The 16,023-nt window shown below is 45.8% G+C and overlaps 1 protein-coding gene across 3 annotated transcripts in view; it reads left to right on the forward strand.

Annotated features, from left to right (window-relative positions):
- The first annotated feature begins 914 nt into the window (after nucleotides 1-914).
- The window catches only part of TJP2 (tight junction protein 2), a 134,381-nt gene continuing 119,272 nt past the window's right edge, over nucleotides 915-16,023 (forward strand). The window contains exon 1 of one of the 3 annotated variants that reach the window (XM_060102266.1): nucleotides 915-1,103. The gene's annotated coding sequence lies outside the window, so the exon portion shown is untranslated. Of the gene's footprint in view, nucleotides 1,104-2,159; nucleotides 2,179-16,023 lie in introns of those variants that run through there. The other 2 variants (XM_060102268.1, XM_060102264.1) reach the window with 2 other exon arrangements.

Raw genomic sequence — 16,023 nt, forward strand, 5'->3', positions numbered from 1 at the left:
GTGGAAACTCTGCACCCATTAAACAATAAGTTCCCATAACCTCCCCAGGATTTTTAACAAGACTGAATGGAAGCGGCACCTGCTTGCCAGTTGCACGCTGGGGCACTAGGGGGATTCGGCCCTCCCAGCGGAGCAGAGATTCCCGTGGTGACTAAGCCAGCTCTCGGGTTAACGCTCCCGCCCTCACCTATTGTCCCAGCGGGAGGAACCGGTATTTCCGGATTGGGGCCTCAGACCCTGTGATCCGGCTAAGGGTGAGGTTGGTGGAGGAGGGGAACGGAAGCTGATCATATAAGTTAACTTTCCACCAAAATAACTAACCTGCCTTCCCATCCCACCCCCACCCCACCTCCGCCAATACCACCAATCAAACACCCACAATGGTCCACAACGATCCTCCCATAGTTTTTGAAAGGGGAGCGACGCTCACCCCTTCCTTGCTCACACCCCTGGAAGGGATCGAAAAGCCGACCAGGTCACGAAGAAAGAAGGCAGCACAGCGAATTCCGCTCGCCCTTCGGGGGAAAGAAAGCTCAGCGGCAGTTTTTCAGAGAAGGAAAGAGGCAGGGGAGTGGGCGCGCGGGCTGAAGTGGCCAAGCGGTCCCTGCGGCCGCAGCCCCTACCCCAACGCTGGGTGGCGTGCGTGAGCCACCCTCCGTCCTTCCCAGTACCCCAAAGTAGCGCTGCAATAAACTACATTTCTCCCCCGGCTCGCGCGCTAAGCACCCTCGGGGGCTCGAAGGAACCAGGTGACAGCCTCTCCCCACCCTCGTCCCCTCCAGGCCGCCGCTCTCCGGCTCACCGCCGCCCCGATCCCCCTGCCCCCACCTTAGATTTTTTTTCTTTCTTTCTCCCAAACCTCCAAACAGGAAATAGCTTGAGTCACAATAATACACAGGAGCAGCGGCCGAGGCCACTCGCGCCCGCCCATTCGCTGGGCCGCCTCCAGCACTCCGGCTCCGCGAGGCGCCGCCGGCGACGCGCGCGGGGAGCGCAGTGAACACCAGCCCAGCAGCCGGCGCCGCCTCGGAGGCTCCCAGGCTCCGGTCAGAGCCGCCTTCGCCCTGCCCCCGACTCCAACTGCGGCCGCCACCCGCCTCCAGGCGAGTACCCCGCTCCCGGTCCCTCGCTGGCCACTGAGCGCCCGCGGGCGTCCCGGCGCTGCCCTCCGCGAGGCCGGAGAAGAGCCGCCCCAGGCGCAGCCTCCGCGCTCCGGCAGCGCCCGGGATATCTCCCTCCGGTCCCGACTCTGGCGGGGGAGGGCTTTGGGGGCTGCGGCGGGGCGCTTCCTCGTCCTTCATGGGAGCGGAGGTGGGGGGCAGCGTGGGTAAATGCTCTGTCACCCCATGCCCCTGTGGATTCGGGCTGGACTTTATTGGGCATTGATTATTTTCCCTTTCTGGGGATGCTTAACTGACTTTTGCCTCCCCATACCCCCCTCCGGGATGACAGTCACGGGGTTTCTCTTGGGGACTCATCTGGAAGTGGGTTTGGGCGCGCAGTTGGGGCAGCTACAGGTGACTGGGAGCCACCTTCTTTTTCCTACCTGGCCTGGAGCCTTCCCCAAGGGATGGGAGCTGTTTCACTTTCTGTTGACCTTCTCTTGAACCAGATTCAAAGGGCCTCTGAGTTTCTGTTGGCGCAGTCAGCGTTTGCGGTATCTGGAGGGGGCAGGATCTGGTGCCTCGGATTTATGTGGGCCGAGGGAGGCGCTGGCTAGTTGAGAGCAGGTGGGCGCTGCCTGGGTTGCCGGCGGCGTCTCAGCCGCGGAGCCTGGGAAGTGCGCACACCTGAGAGCCCTGGAGATGCTTGTCAGTCCACGCAGCCCGGGAGCCGAGATCTCTGCTCCCAGCTCGGCGGAGTTTGGGGGAAGTTTTTGGGGTTCTTTTGTTTTTGTTTTTTTTCACTTTCGGACCCATTTGTAAGGAAGGGGCCGAGCTTGTCAACATCCTGGGTGTTGTCAGTCTTCAAGGGCTACATTGTGAGGTTCTCCTATAGGGAACTCAGTCAAAACTGAGTTGGACATCTTTATGTTGGATAAAGGCCACTGAATTCCAGGCATTCTTCGAGCTTGAGAAGGGTGTTTTCAAGACTGTTTTGAAGTCGGCTTGAGGGCTTTCTGCGAAACTGCCGCTGTCAATTATCGTTATCAGCTGCGGCTGCTTGCTAGTCCCGGAGGTGAGTGGGTTGTCTTAGAAGGCCTCCATTCAGTCAGGCCTTCTATCCAAGTTTCTCAGAGCACTTTTACAAACTGTGGTTGTTACCTTAGCCAATTCTTCTGAAACACATGATCAACCCTCCGCGTTTCCCGGTGAGGGGACCTTGGTTTTAAAGGGTTAAATTGATAGGGGACTGTCTTTACATCAAGCGCGCTGGGGCCTTGCGGCTTTGAGTGAGATTCACGGTCCAGCAGCAGCGGTATCACCTGGGGGCCTGTTAAAAATACAGGACTTCAGACCTACCCAGAACTGCTCAATCAAGGTCCCCAGGGGACTCTGCATATTATGGCTTGAGAAGCACTGGCAGAGGGTTATGTTGGGGTGAAGTTTTTTGTCCAGTTTAAAGAAGTGATTTACATTTCCCTACATGTCCATCCAGTCCTACATTTGAACCTTCGTTTTGCCAGACCAGGACAAACACACTACAGCTTTATGGGTCACAGCACCTCCACCCCAGGTGGCAGCCTCCTTAAGCCTGTGGGTTTTTTGTTTCTAGGTACTTTTATTCTTTCATCGTTATTATTGGGATAAAATACACACAACATAAAATTTTTCATTTTAACCATTTTTTTCTTTTTTTCCTGCCCCTCTAGGCGTTTTGTGGGATCTTATTTCCCCCACCAGGGATTGAACCCAGGCCCTCAGTAATAAAAGCGCAGAGTTCTAACCACCATTTTTTTTTTTTTTTTTTTGCGGTACGCGGGCCTCTCACTGTTATGGCCTCTCCCGTTGCGGAGCACAGGTTCCGAACGCGCAGGCTCAGCGGCCATGGCTCACGGGCCCAGCCGCTCCGCGGCATGTGGGATCCTTCCGGACCGGGGCACAAACCCGTGTCCCCTGCATCGGCAGGCGGACTCTCAACCACTGGGCCACCAGGGAAGCCCCTAACCACCATTTTTTTTTGCGGTACGCGGGCCTCTCACTGTTGTGGCCTCTCCCGTTGCGGAGCACAGGCTCCGGATGTGCAGGCTCAGCGGCCATGGCTCACGGACCCATACGCTCCGCGGCATGTGGGATCTTCCTGGACCGGGGCACGAACCCGTGTCCCCTGCATCGGCAGGCGGACTCTCAACCACTGCACCACCAGGGAAGCCCTAACCACCATTTTTAAGAGTACAATTCAGTGGCGTTAAGTACGGTCACAGTGTTGTACAACCATCACCACTATCCTTTTCCAGAACTTTTTCATCGTCCCAAACAGAAACTCTGTACCCATTAAAAGAATACCCTATTCCCAGCTCCTGAGCTTCCAGATACTGTTAATGACATTTTCTGTAGGGTACAGAAAAGGTTGAACAGGAATGTAAAGTAAAAGTAAAATCATCTTCTCAGAATATGAATAAACGTTTGGAAATTCCTGGGTCACTGGCCTGGTGGACTTGGCATTTTAATTCCAGATTCTTAAAGTGCATGTGCTTTCTTTTAATGGAGACAACCTGAAACTATGAGGGCTTCCTCTTTGGTTTGGTTGGAAAGGAATGGAACTACCCAGGGCTCAAACTGCACTAATTGACTAGGTGCAGATGACTGATAAAATCTCTGTGCTTCTTTTAACTGGCTTTATTTTAGGGGTCGTGTTTACATTGAGTTTAGCATTTTGTTTTTGTTTTTTAGTACTGATCCAAACTCATTGTTGAAAGTAGTTGAAAGAAGCTTAAGAAGAAGTGTTGTTGCTTGCGTATATATAGGAGGAAGTCAGAAAGATTTGAAATAATTTTCTAAAAGACCCCAAACTATTGTGTTACTGCTTTAATGTTAAGTGAGTCTAATGGTCCAAGAACATTATTTCTGGTTGTAAAAATGTTTGTATAATTTAGAAGAGCTTTGTTGTTGTTGTTTCAATTGAAGTATAGTTGATTTATAGTTGATTAATTTCAGGTGTACAGCAAAGTGATTCACTTACACACATGTATATCCTTAAGATTCTTTCCCATTATAGGTTATTACAAGACATTGAATACAGTTCACTGTGCCATACAGTAGGTCTTTGTTGTTTATTTATTTTGTAGATAGTAGTGTGTATCTGTTAATCCCAAGCTCCTAATTTATAGAAAGCTTTGTAATACTGAAAGTAATCTGCTTGCATCTGCTCAAAATTATCCAGGTTGTGGTTTGAGGACATGCTTTTCAGTGAGAACAGAAATGTGAATTGGCAAGCTAATAAAAATGGTTTCATTCATGATCTAACAAAGGCATTGTTATAGATCAAGAATGTGGTTCAGAATACATAAATGATCAGAGATATTGGGAAGATTTAATAAGTAGCTGAATAGTGGCAGATCCTTAAAATTCTTCCCAAATTCTTTTTTCTCTAAGACCCTTGACTTTTCTTGTCTAAAGACTTTCATTAGAATGAGGCTATCACCTTGTAGGAAGGAACTTAGAGCTCCCTTTGATTAAAAAGTCCCTTTGAAATGATGAATGAAGATAATTCAGATAGGCAAGATTTGGCAGAAAATTCTCCTTTTTCAGGAGATTCTTGCAGTCACAGAATTTCAGAATGTTATTATTATTTTTTTTAAATTATGGTAAGGCAAAGAGAAAATGTTTCCCCTCCTCCACTATGTTCTCTTGGAAATAGCAATATAGTTCAGTGTTTTATTTGGTGGACAAATGGTATTTTGTAGTCCACACAGGAGAAAAAATTCCTAGAAAGTGTTCGGTGAATGGATTTATGAGTAATTCAGTGATGCCTGGAGAATCACTTGGGGAGTTTAGTAAAAATGGAACCTCTCCAACTACTCCAGACCTTCTCTGAGTGAGACTCCCTGCATTGGAATCTGTAGGTTTAATAACACCTTGGGTGATTCCAATATATAATTAGGTTTGGGAGTCACACACACATGCAAACTAAGATTGAGAAATTAATCTGAAAGTACAAGAGAACACAATTTTATATTAAACATGAAATAAAATTAATGATGAATTCTTCCTTAAAATTAGGTAGTCATTGTTTCAGTTTGGCAACTTGAATAAACACTTTTTGATGTTGGTCTTCATTCTTGAGATCTGAGGTTCAGAATCCTGAATGTCCAGAAAAACCCACTGGTCTCCCTAAGGTATCAAGGTATTAGATTATTTGATCCAGCATCAATGTACTTTTGTCGAGTGCCCATTTTGAATTGGGCATTTTCATATATATTCTCAATAAATCTTTACAATGACTTTGAGAGAGGTGTTTCTTTTTTTTATAATATTACAGATGAGAAGACTGAAGCCAACCTGGGTCTTCCTACTCTAGAATATGGTCCTTTTCATGGTCCTTCCATGTAGAATTATAAATCCCTGCCTACTAACTCCCTTTCACCTCCAAGAAACTATGTATTCATTAATTCTTTTTTTTTTTAAATAAATTTATTTATGGCTGTGTTGGGTCCTCAGTGTTGTGCGCGGGCTTCTCATTGTGGCTTCTCTTGTTGCGGAGCCCCGGGCTCTGGACGCGCAGGCTCAGTAGTTGTGGTACATGGGCTTAATTGCTCCGCGGCATGTGGGAATCTTCCCAGACCAGGGATTGAACACTTGTCACCTGCATTGGCATGCGGATTCTTAACCACTGCGCCACCAGGGAAGCCCTCATTAATTCTTCATTCAAATCTTTTGGAACATCAGGTACTAGCTGCTCTAGGCTTTGAAGCAAATAAAAAATGAGCCCAAACTGAAATAAATTCCAAAAGAGCAAAGGAGTCAACAGCAAAGTGTTCTTTCCATGGTACCACAAGACCTCTGATGAGTGATCAATTAGACTATACGTGTCTTGAACGTAGCATTAGCATAGCTAGTCCAGCTCCCAGGAAAAGCAAGTCTTGGGCATTCTCCTTACTGACACCGGTCAGCAGTACCATCTCTGCATATCAACCTGATGGTATTTACGAGGCACCCCAAGATGCTACACAGTGTGGAAGAAAGGGCACAGAATTCAGGTGTAAAAGAACTGATATTTACCCTGACCAGCTGACTGAGCGGGGATAAACCTCATAAACTCGGAGCCACCGTGTCCCTAAATGTAAAATTAGGGAAATAATTATCTCCCTCTAAGATTATAGTAAGGACTCAAAAAGACCTTTTTTATAAAAATGCTTCTGTAAACTGTAAAATAATAAAAATGTCTTACTTTCATTTGGGAGAAATTTACAATGCAAAGGAGACAGAAGAAGCCACACATCTGAGGTACCTCACACATTTTACTTAACTGAGTTTGTAATTCTCTTATAGCTTCTAGGCCATTCTTTAAAAAACAGTTTTATTGAGATGTAATTCACGTGCCATACAATTCACCTATAAAGTGTGCAATTCATTGATTTTGAGTATATTCACAGAGTTGTGCAACCATCACCAGAATCAATTTCAGGACCTTTTTGTTGCCCTAAAAAGAACACCACCCCTTCATGAAGCCCTTATGCCCCTTAGCTGGCACCGTCTAATCCCCTACTTCCCCCACCTTAAGCAACCACTAATCTACTTTCTGTCTATAGATTTGCCTATTCTGGATATTTGATATAAATGGAATTATACAATATGTGGTCCTGTATTTCTGGCTTCTTTCATTTAGCATAATGTTTTCAAGGTTTATCTACATTGCAGCATGTTTCAGAGCTTTCTTTTTATTGCCAAACAGTGTTCCATTGTGTTTATCACATTTTGTTTATCCGTTCATCTGTTGAGGGACATTTGGGTTGTTTCTACTTTTTGCCTGTTATGAATAATACTGCTGTGAACATTCATGTTTTTATGTGGACATATGTTTTCATTTCTTTGGGGTACATACCTACAAGTGAAAAACATATCTAACTCTATATTTAACATTTTCAGGAACTGCCAGACTTTTCCAGAGTAGGTGCACCAGTTTACTATCTCAGCAGCCATGTGTGAGAGTTTCAATTTCTCCACATCCTCATCAATCTTTTTATTTTAGCCATCCTAGTTGGTGTGAAGTAGTTTTTTGTTTTTTGTTTTGTTTTGGTGTGAAGTAGTTTTAATTCACACTCCTCTGATGCCTTACGATGTTAAACATTTTTTCATGAGCTTATTTATTAAGCCATTCTTTCCTGACCTTTTTTTAAATCCCCTTCTAGGGGAACACTAGATAGAGGAAGAGGAAAATCAATTTTGAATAAATTCCCTAGTTTCAATGGTTTAGAAAAATACTAAAAATGTAAACGGAGCCCTTTGCTCTTTTAAAATTTATTTTGGTTTTGGCTCATCTTTTTATTTGCCTTGGGGCCTAGTACATGTAGTACCTGATGTTCCAAAGGATTTGAGTGAAGAATTAATATGTAGATTCTTGGAGGTGATGGGGAGTAAGTAGGCAGGGACTTACTATTCTATACGCTGATTTAATGCCCACTAAAAAATCATGCACCTCTCAAATGTTAATACACCAAAAAATATGCTTATGCTGATGGTGGACATTTTATTATTTGTTTGTTTGACTGCACAGGGTCTTAGTTGTGGCACACGGGATCTTCATTGCTCCGTGCGGGATCTTTTAGTTGTGGCATGTAAACACTTAGTTGCGGCATGTGGGACCTAGTTCCCTGACCAGGGATCGAACCCGGGTCCCCTGCATTGGGAGTGCAGAGTCTTAGCCACCTGACCACCAGGGAAGTCCCGATGGTGGATAGTTTAAACACTTGAACGAAAATATTGTTTGATATTTTGTTGGTTAACATCTGTCCATTCTACTTATTAAAATATGTAAGAATATACTTTACAAATCATATTAATAAATTGTTGATATTTTTTATTAGGGTACTCTTGATTTTATTTTCAAGTACTCCCAACAGGAGGGTAGGCTGATGGACGTTTTGGTGTGAGTTTGTACATTTTTGTTCTTTCCCAAGCTGCATGGCAGTGTTTTTTCTCTATAGCCATATGGAGAATCATCTTCATGTCCTACAGTTACAAATCCATCCTGAATTTTTAAAATACCTGTTGGCATTTTAGAGGCCCACTCTATTGAACTTGGGTTGTGCTGTTTGGATCTTGTATTACTGGCAAATGTAGGGAGCAGTAAGAGAAACAGGGAAATCATCTGGATTTAGAAAACGAAAATTACTTCCATTTGAAAATTAAGACAGCCTTAGAATAAGCAAATGGAAGTGTGTGGTTCAGTGGTCCTAACACATTGGGCTGTGTCTGAATCACCTAGAAGCTTGTTAAGACACACATTACTGACCCCCTGAGTTTGGTTTCTGAGTCAGTCAGTCTGGGGTGGGGGCCCGAGAATCTGCATCTCTAGCAAGTACCCAGGTGATGCTGATGCTGCTGGTCTGGGGGCCTCACTTAGAGAACCAGTGGATTGGAGGCATTTGGAAGTGTAGGACCGGGGAGCAAGAGTGAGGGAGGGGACGAGGCTAGAGGTGAGCTCACGTGTCCTGTGTATACAGGAGCTTAGTAGAGCTGAGGAAGTAGATATGACCCAGGCTGGGCTGGGAACTGGGACACAGGGATTCTGTGGGGAGGGGTGGCTGGAAGAGAAGCCTCTGAGATGAGGGAGAGATGGGGAGAGAGTTCCGAGGAGACAAAGGCCAGTGAGGCCCCCCAGCTCCATGTAAACAGGGGACTGAGGACACGCCTTTTCACCACTTCTAGGAAGGCCAGCGTTACCAGGTAGTGGGATGGGCTGCTTGGGCACAGGGCCAAGTGTGGACTTGCCTTCATAAGATAAGGGGTCCCTTTAGTCCTTCAGGCCACAGTCCTGGAGTCATGACTGGCCCTCTCCCTCTTGCCTGTTTACCATGAATCATAGTCAACCTAGAACCCGAGGAGCTTTGTAAGCCAGAGCAGGAGTCCTTTGTGCAAGTAGTGGCCATCGAGTTTTAGTTTTCTTCCTTTCACACCTTTGCCTGCTCAGCTTAATGGCTTAAAAAATCTGTGCTACCAGGTGTCTAGTCTCCTTAGCATAACTTGGCATAAGCCTATTCTGAGGGTGGGTGCTGACCGTCCATGCTGTGAAGGTCAGAAGGTTTGCTACAGAAAGGAAATCCAGGAAGGGCGGTGGCCCACTGCTATTGGGTCCTGTGAAGTTGAGCTGTGTCCCACCCTCCCTGCAGTTTCACAGACGTGAGACAAACATCTCCTAATTTTATTTCACATTTTTCTGAAAGGAATCCTCATCGTACCTGAGGATAGAAAGCACTTCTCTTGGGCTTTGGAACAAGGCCCAAACCTGCCCTGCAGTGTTCTGTGTTACCATCTGGGGGCACCTGCCGTCAGCAGAGGGAGAGGGTTTAGTATCAGTGGGTGTTATCCATGCCGGGCTCTGCCTGTGACTTGCTGCTGAGCTCAGGAGCTGAGTAGCCACCGCCTACTTTGTGTCCTCCATCCCACTCAGCCAGTTGCACAATTCTACATGCCTGTGGGCCCAGGGTGTGCAATTCCTCTGGTAATGGTCAGAACTGGACAGGAAGTATTTCTCAGTCCTGCTTCTGGGAGAGATTGTGTCTCAGGACACTTAAGGTCACCTCCAGTTTCAGTGATTCACTAGGAACACTTAAGGTCACCTCCAGTTTCAGTGATTCACTAGGAAGACTCACAGGCTTAGCATACAGTCATAGCCACCTCTATGATTATTGCAGTGAAAGAGCACAAAGCAAAGCCAACAAATGGCAAACGTACACGATCAAAATCTGAGAAAACCAGGTGCAAGCTTCCAAGTATCTTCTCCCAGTAGAGTTACGCAGGACATGCTTAATTCCAATAGACCACGTGTGTGAAATGTTGCCAGCCAGGGAAGTTCATTAAAGACTCAGTACCCAGGGTATTTTTTTCTGGGGACTTATTATGTTGGCATCCTCTGCAAAGCATGTACCAAAAGTTCAGACTCCCAGAAGGAAAGCAGATGTTTAGCCTAAACCGCATTATTTGTGTAAAGAGTTGAGGGACAGTGAACAACTCTAATCAGTCCTGAGAATGGTGGAAGATTCCTCAAATCCAAGCTCCCTGACATGCCTGTGTCAGGTCTGGCACTATACTGGCAAATTTAAAAATTTTATCTTATGCATATATGTGTGTGTGTGTGTGTGTGTGTGTGTGTGTGTGTGTGTTATGTAATTCATATATATGTATATGATTTCTTGTATAATTACTTTAGACAGTATTTTATCCCCATTTTGCCGATGAGTAAAGTGAAGTTATAAGACACTAATAATGATAGCTAAATGAGGCTGAATTTGACTCTCTGGTCAATATTTTCTAGCCCCCCATTCAAGGGCCAGTCTTGTAAGCAGGCCTCTCAAAGGATGTTAACGCTTTTGTGCACAGATGGGGATGAGGATGGAAAGCAAGGACGGTGGCAGAAGCTCTTGCACTTGGAGGAGGGGTCCGTCCATGCAGCTTCAGAGGCTGGTTCTGTAGGAGTTTTTCTCCCTTTGACCAAAGCGGCAGAGGGTGGAAGTGAACTTGGGTTTTGCACTCAGATCTTGGCTTTAGGATGATAATGGGGACTCCTTCACTTCAGGGACAGAGAAGGGTGAGAGGGCACGTTGGCAAAGAGTTCAAAGCCCTGCTCATTCATGTGTTCATTCATTCTCAGCATGCCCCATTGATGCCATACTCTGCCAGGCCCTGTGGCAGCTGCTAGGGGTACAAAGTCTCTGCTGTCATGGGATCCTAGAGGGAGACCAATCAGTAAAGGGGCAATTCCATTTCATTATGATGGGGACGTACCAAGGGCCCCAGGGCACCTACCCAGGCTTAGTGGGTGTCAGAAAGTATGAATTTTGTAATCAGACCAACCTGGGTAGGAATCCCACCTCCACTACTTCTTACCAGTGTGGCCCCGGGAAAGTTAACCTACGCATTTGGTGCCTGAGTTTCTTCATCTGTAAACAGGGAGAATTTCCATCCACCTCTTAAGGTCCTTGTGAGAATTAAACAAGGTAATGCCTGTGGGAAGGCTTATCTCGGTGGCTGGCACAGAGGACATGTTCACCATGTAATGGTTCAGCCACATCTAGGCAAGCGGAAGGGTGTGTTAGCAGGAGGGGGTGGCATCTGCCCTACCTGCTGTGTGCAGAGCCTAAGGTCAGAAGGCATCCCTAGCCCTGAGCTCACAGGTGCACCACAGGCTTCCTTCCTGCCAGCTCATCCTACTAACCGATCTGAGAACATTCTTCGCTGTTTTGCTTTTCTGGCTCTTGGGGATATTTTTCCCTCTGCCTGGGATGCCTCAGCTCCTTTTGTCCGCCTCAGGAATGCCTACTCATATTATTAAGACCTAACTCAAGTACATTTTCTGTGAAGACTTTCCCAAGCCAAGCCCCTTGGACAGGGTTGTCCCCTCTCTCCTTTGTCCCATCCCTGTTCCATGGTCACTTGCCTCCCTACTGCAGCGTGCTGGGTTGCAGTTACTTGTTGCTCCATTCGACTGGATGGCTCTGGAGGGCGAGGACAGTTTCGTATTACTTGTATGTACATCCATCAGAGTGTTGGATAGGGAGCAGCTCAGTGGTTGTCCCAGGAGTGAATGAATGAATGGAGTATCGGGTTGGACTTAGGAAACCCAACAGGAAATGGATACAATGTCAGCCAAATAGGTATCTGCCTTCACACAGAGCTTACAGTCTAGTGGGGGAGATAGTACACAGGTATAATTAGAGAAGCGACACAAGGGAAACAGAGTCTGGCCCAGCAGCAGGTGCAAGGGGAGCGGGAACAGAGAGAAAGGGGCGGTCCAAACGTTGATGCCCTGGGCAGTGTGAGGTTATCTTCTGGATATCTTCTGGAGCGTGGGTGGCATTGGAGGCCGGAAGGACTGGTCAGCAGGGAGCCACCCCAGGAGAGCCAAGAGTCCTCCCGATGGGGATGGAGAGGAGGATCAAAGGATACCAGCACCTCAGCTGCCAAAGGGCAGGAGATCTAAGTGGACACTTGGAAGGTTGAAGTAGTCCACTTGGGAGCATGGAAAACTGGGGTTGAGGAACGCAGGGTTGATTGAGGAAGTGGCACCCAGTGAGCTGAACAACCTGTGGGCTGGATTTCCAACCTTATTCTGCTCAGGTTTCCATAACAAATTACTGCAGCCTGGGGGGCTTAAACAATAGACATTTATTTCTCACATTTCTGGCAGCTGGAAGTCCGAGATCGGGGTGCCAGCATGGTCCGGTTCTGGGTGAGGGTTGTCTTCCTAGCTTGAAAAAGGCAACCTTCTCACTGTGTGCTCACATGGCCTTTCTTAAGTGCATGTGTGTGGAGAGAGAGCCATCTCTTTCCATCTACTTATGAGGGCGCTTATCCCATCATGAGGATCCTACCTTCATGACGTAACCTAAGCCTAATTTACCTCCCAACACCCCACCTCCGATTACCATCATGCTAGGGATTAGGGCTTCGATTGATGCATTTTGGGAGGACAGAAACATTTAGTCCATCATAACCTGGACCAATAAATATTTGCTGAGTAAATAATAATCATGGCTAGCACTTAGATAGTACCTCAGATGGTTAAGGCCCCAAGTGTATTGCATATACTTATTCAATTTAACTTTCACACAACTTTAATAGGTAGGTGCCATTTTTATCCCCTATATACAGATGAGGAATCTGAGGCCCTGGAGAGGTATAGAGGCTTGACCGGGTCACACAGCTCATTAAATGTGAAGCTGGGATTCAAACCCAGGCAGTCTGGTTCTAGAGAGCAGGGTTTTAACCATTATACCCTATTGCCTCTTAGGAAGTAAACCCTAATATTATTGGGTATCTATCATACGCTGATTCCTGAGAGAGGAGAGATGCTGCAGATACAAGGTTGAGTACGACATCAGATCTACCTTCTAGGCCATCATAGAATGCTGAGAGAGACAGGGCTGTGATTTTTGAAGTCAACTGAAATATACTGAGGCCAACAAGGAACTTTGTTTCACCTTTCTTTTGTAACTGTAGTACATAGAACCATTGGCAGAGGCAAGTGTTTTGCTATTTCAGATGTATCTGGTAGCTGAAGTGCTCACAAAATTATATATATTGTTTAGGGAATAGTGGGCTGACTCATCAAATTAAAACTGACTATTTTTACTAGAGTTTCTAAAGTACTGATAATAATTAAATGATGATAACACATATCCTAAAATTTATAATACTATCAAGATACAATTTGAGAAAAAGTAGAACCACTTATATGAAAAAGTTTTTTTAACTAAAAATAAATATAGATAATTTAGAAATATTTTACAGGAAAATTTAAAACAAAATGACTTTAAAAACCTTGTGGTGTTTCAGGATCTTGACCATTAGGGAAGCTCATGTATATGTGGAAGCTCAGTAAACCCAGGAGGTAACTAACTCACTTTTATTGTCTGAATGGGGGTGTGCAGGGGAAAACCCAGCCCATGAGGAGGAGAAGGAGGACAGTGACCCCTAGGTGGGAAGCCAGCTTGGTGATGGTTGTGGAGAGGCAGAGCTTCCTGGAGAAGGAGAAGGAAGGGGATGTCTTCTTGCCACAAACTCCACATTTGGATCCACTGGAAATAGCAGATTGGGGAAAGGGGAGGTGAGGGAAGAGGAAAGGCTGCAGCCAAGAGGGGGTTAGAGGGTAGGGGTGAGATATCCTTCTGTCTCAGAGGAAGCAGCACTTCTGCTAGGGATCAGGAAGCAGATGTTCTATCTGAATCCTCAGTTGCATGGAGGTCCACTCAAGAAGGCACTAAAACAGAGTAGGAAAGAATCAGACCTGGGCTTGAATATCGACTCTGCCACATAGGAGCCGTGTGATCTAGGGCAGGTTTCTCAACTCTAAGCCTTAGTTTTCTCTTTGTAAGAGGGAGTCAATAATATGGCCTTCTCCCTGAATTGCTGTGGTTCAAGTTTCATGGCTCTTACGGTTATTTTTTTGTCTCAAGTCTGCACCCTTCTATCTTGAGGGGAGGGGGTTTTGTCTAGCCTCCCACACTCAGCCAATGATCATAAGCTCCTTTTGAAGGAATAGAATTTGGCTTGAGAAGAACACGGGGTCACTGCAGCTTTTCTTCAAGGTCTCCAGCACCTCACTGTCACAGCTCAGCCTGTTGTTTGCTTCAGACCTTTCCTCCTCTGGCTCTGCCTCAACAGGCAATATCCCAACAGGCTGCATTTCTTTTCTGTGAAGGAGTCACATCATCTCCTTTCCTCTCTGCTGAAGTTTTGGGGCTGCACTTTCACTCGAGGCTTGTTCAATCTGACATCAATAAGATGACCTGTTGAGTCTGCTTTTCTGTTCTCTTCTTCTGCAACATTGGTGTAAATAGATTTTTCTCTCCATCTTGGGTGGTGAGATGCATGCTTGGTTTTGGAACATTAGTCAGTTTCCTCCTGGATCTTCATGCCCGGTCATCAGCATTATTGCCATCCCCTGATTCCAATTTATTACCCTGTTCTCTTCTCCAAGAGAAGCTAATTTTTTAAAAAATTTTTATCGAGATATAGTTGATTTACAATATTGTGTTATTTATATATACATGTGTGTATGTATATATACTTTTAAAGATTCTTTTCCATTATAGGTTATTATAAGATACTGAGTATAGTTCCCTGTGCTATACAGAAGGTCCTTGTTTTTTATCTATTTTATATACTTTATGGTAGTGTAAATATGTTAATCCCAAACTCTTAATTTATCCCTCTCCTCCCCCCACTCCCACTTCCCCTTTGGTAACCATAAGTTTGTTTTCTGTGTCTGTGAGGGGAAGCTGATCTTGAGTCATCAGTCCCACCAGACACTTGATCTAACTCCCCACACAAGCCCTAGAGTGCCGTCTGGAGACCCCAAGTCTTTCTCAGTTGCTCGTAATAGTTTTATATGGGATTTAACTTCTTCCTTTTTTATTTTATTGGATTCAGCTTCCAGAGAACAGATCCTTCTCACAGTATCAGACATTGGCTCATCTTGAACATGACGCATTTTCTTTTCCCAGCTGATTTGCTATAAAGCATATATGCTGGATCAAATCACAGGCTGGACATGTCCAGGCAACTCGCTTCTTCTGGGCTTTTATCTTTTTCATCTCACTTGATGAGGGCTTTCCTTTTTTTTTTTTTTCCCCCAAGTTTAGGTAGCATTATGGATTGAATTGTATCCCCCTCACCCAAATTCATATGTTGAAGTCCTAACCCCAGTACTTCAGAATGTGACCTTAGTTGGAGATAATGTCTTAACAGAAGTAATCAAATAAAATTGAGTTCATTAGGGTGGGCCCTAATCTAGTATCACTTGTGTCCTTATAAGAAGAGGAAATTTGGACACAGATACGTCCAGAGTGAAGATGATGTAAAGACATAGGGAGAAGGTGGCCATCTATAAGCCAAGTAGAGAGCCCTGCCTCATGGGCCTCAGAACTTTGATCTTGGACTTCCAGCCTCCAGAACTGTGAGATAATAGATTTCTGTTATTTATGGCACCAGTCTGTGGTACTTTGTTACGTCAGCCCTTGCAAACTAATACAGTCAGAATAAGAAATTCTGCCTGGAACCAAGAGAGATGTTAACACAGCAGCTGTCATGCACACTCCATCATCTCCCACTGATGTCCCAGGAGAGCGAGACAGGGGCTCACATCATCAGGTTCTTCTGCCTTGAACTCTGAAGTGTCTCCTGGGTTTGCCAAAAGTACAGCTTTGGGGCAGGATGAGGCTCCTCGGGGTGCGGGGGGGGGGCGCACTGAGGCTCTGTGGCCAGCTCGGCCACAACACTGTGATCACTAAACAGGCTCTGCCTGGAACCAAACCTGTGTCTGACACCCAGGCAGACCACCGCTGGGGTGGATTGGGGCGGAAGCCAAACCCACCAACACTGCCCCAGACTCCTTCTTAACCTTTAATTAATCTTCTCCTTC

This window comes from Mesoplodon densirostris, chromosome 6, assembly GCF_025265405.1.
Source record: "Mesoplodon densirostris isolate mMesDen1 chromosome 6, mMesDen1 primary haplotype, whole genome shotgun sequence".
In the NCBI taxonomy this organism is placed as follows: domain Eukaryota; kingdom Metazoa; phylum Chordata; class Mammalia; order Artiodactyla; family Ziphiidae; genus Mesoplodon; species Mesoplodon densirostris.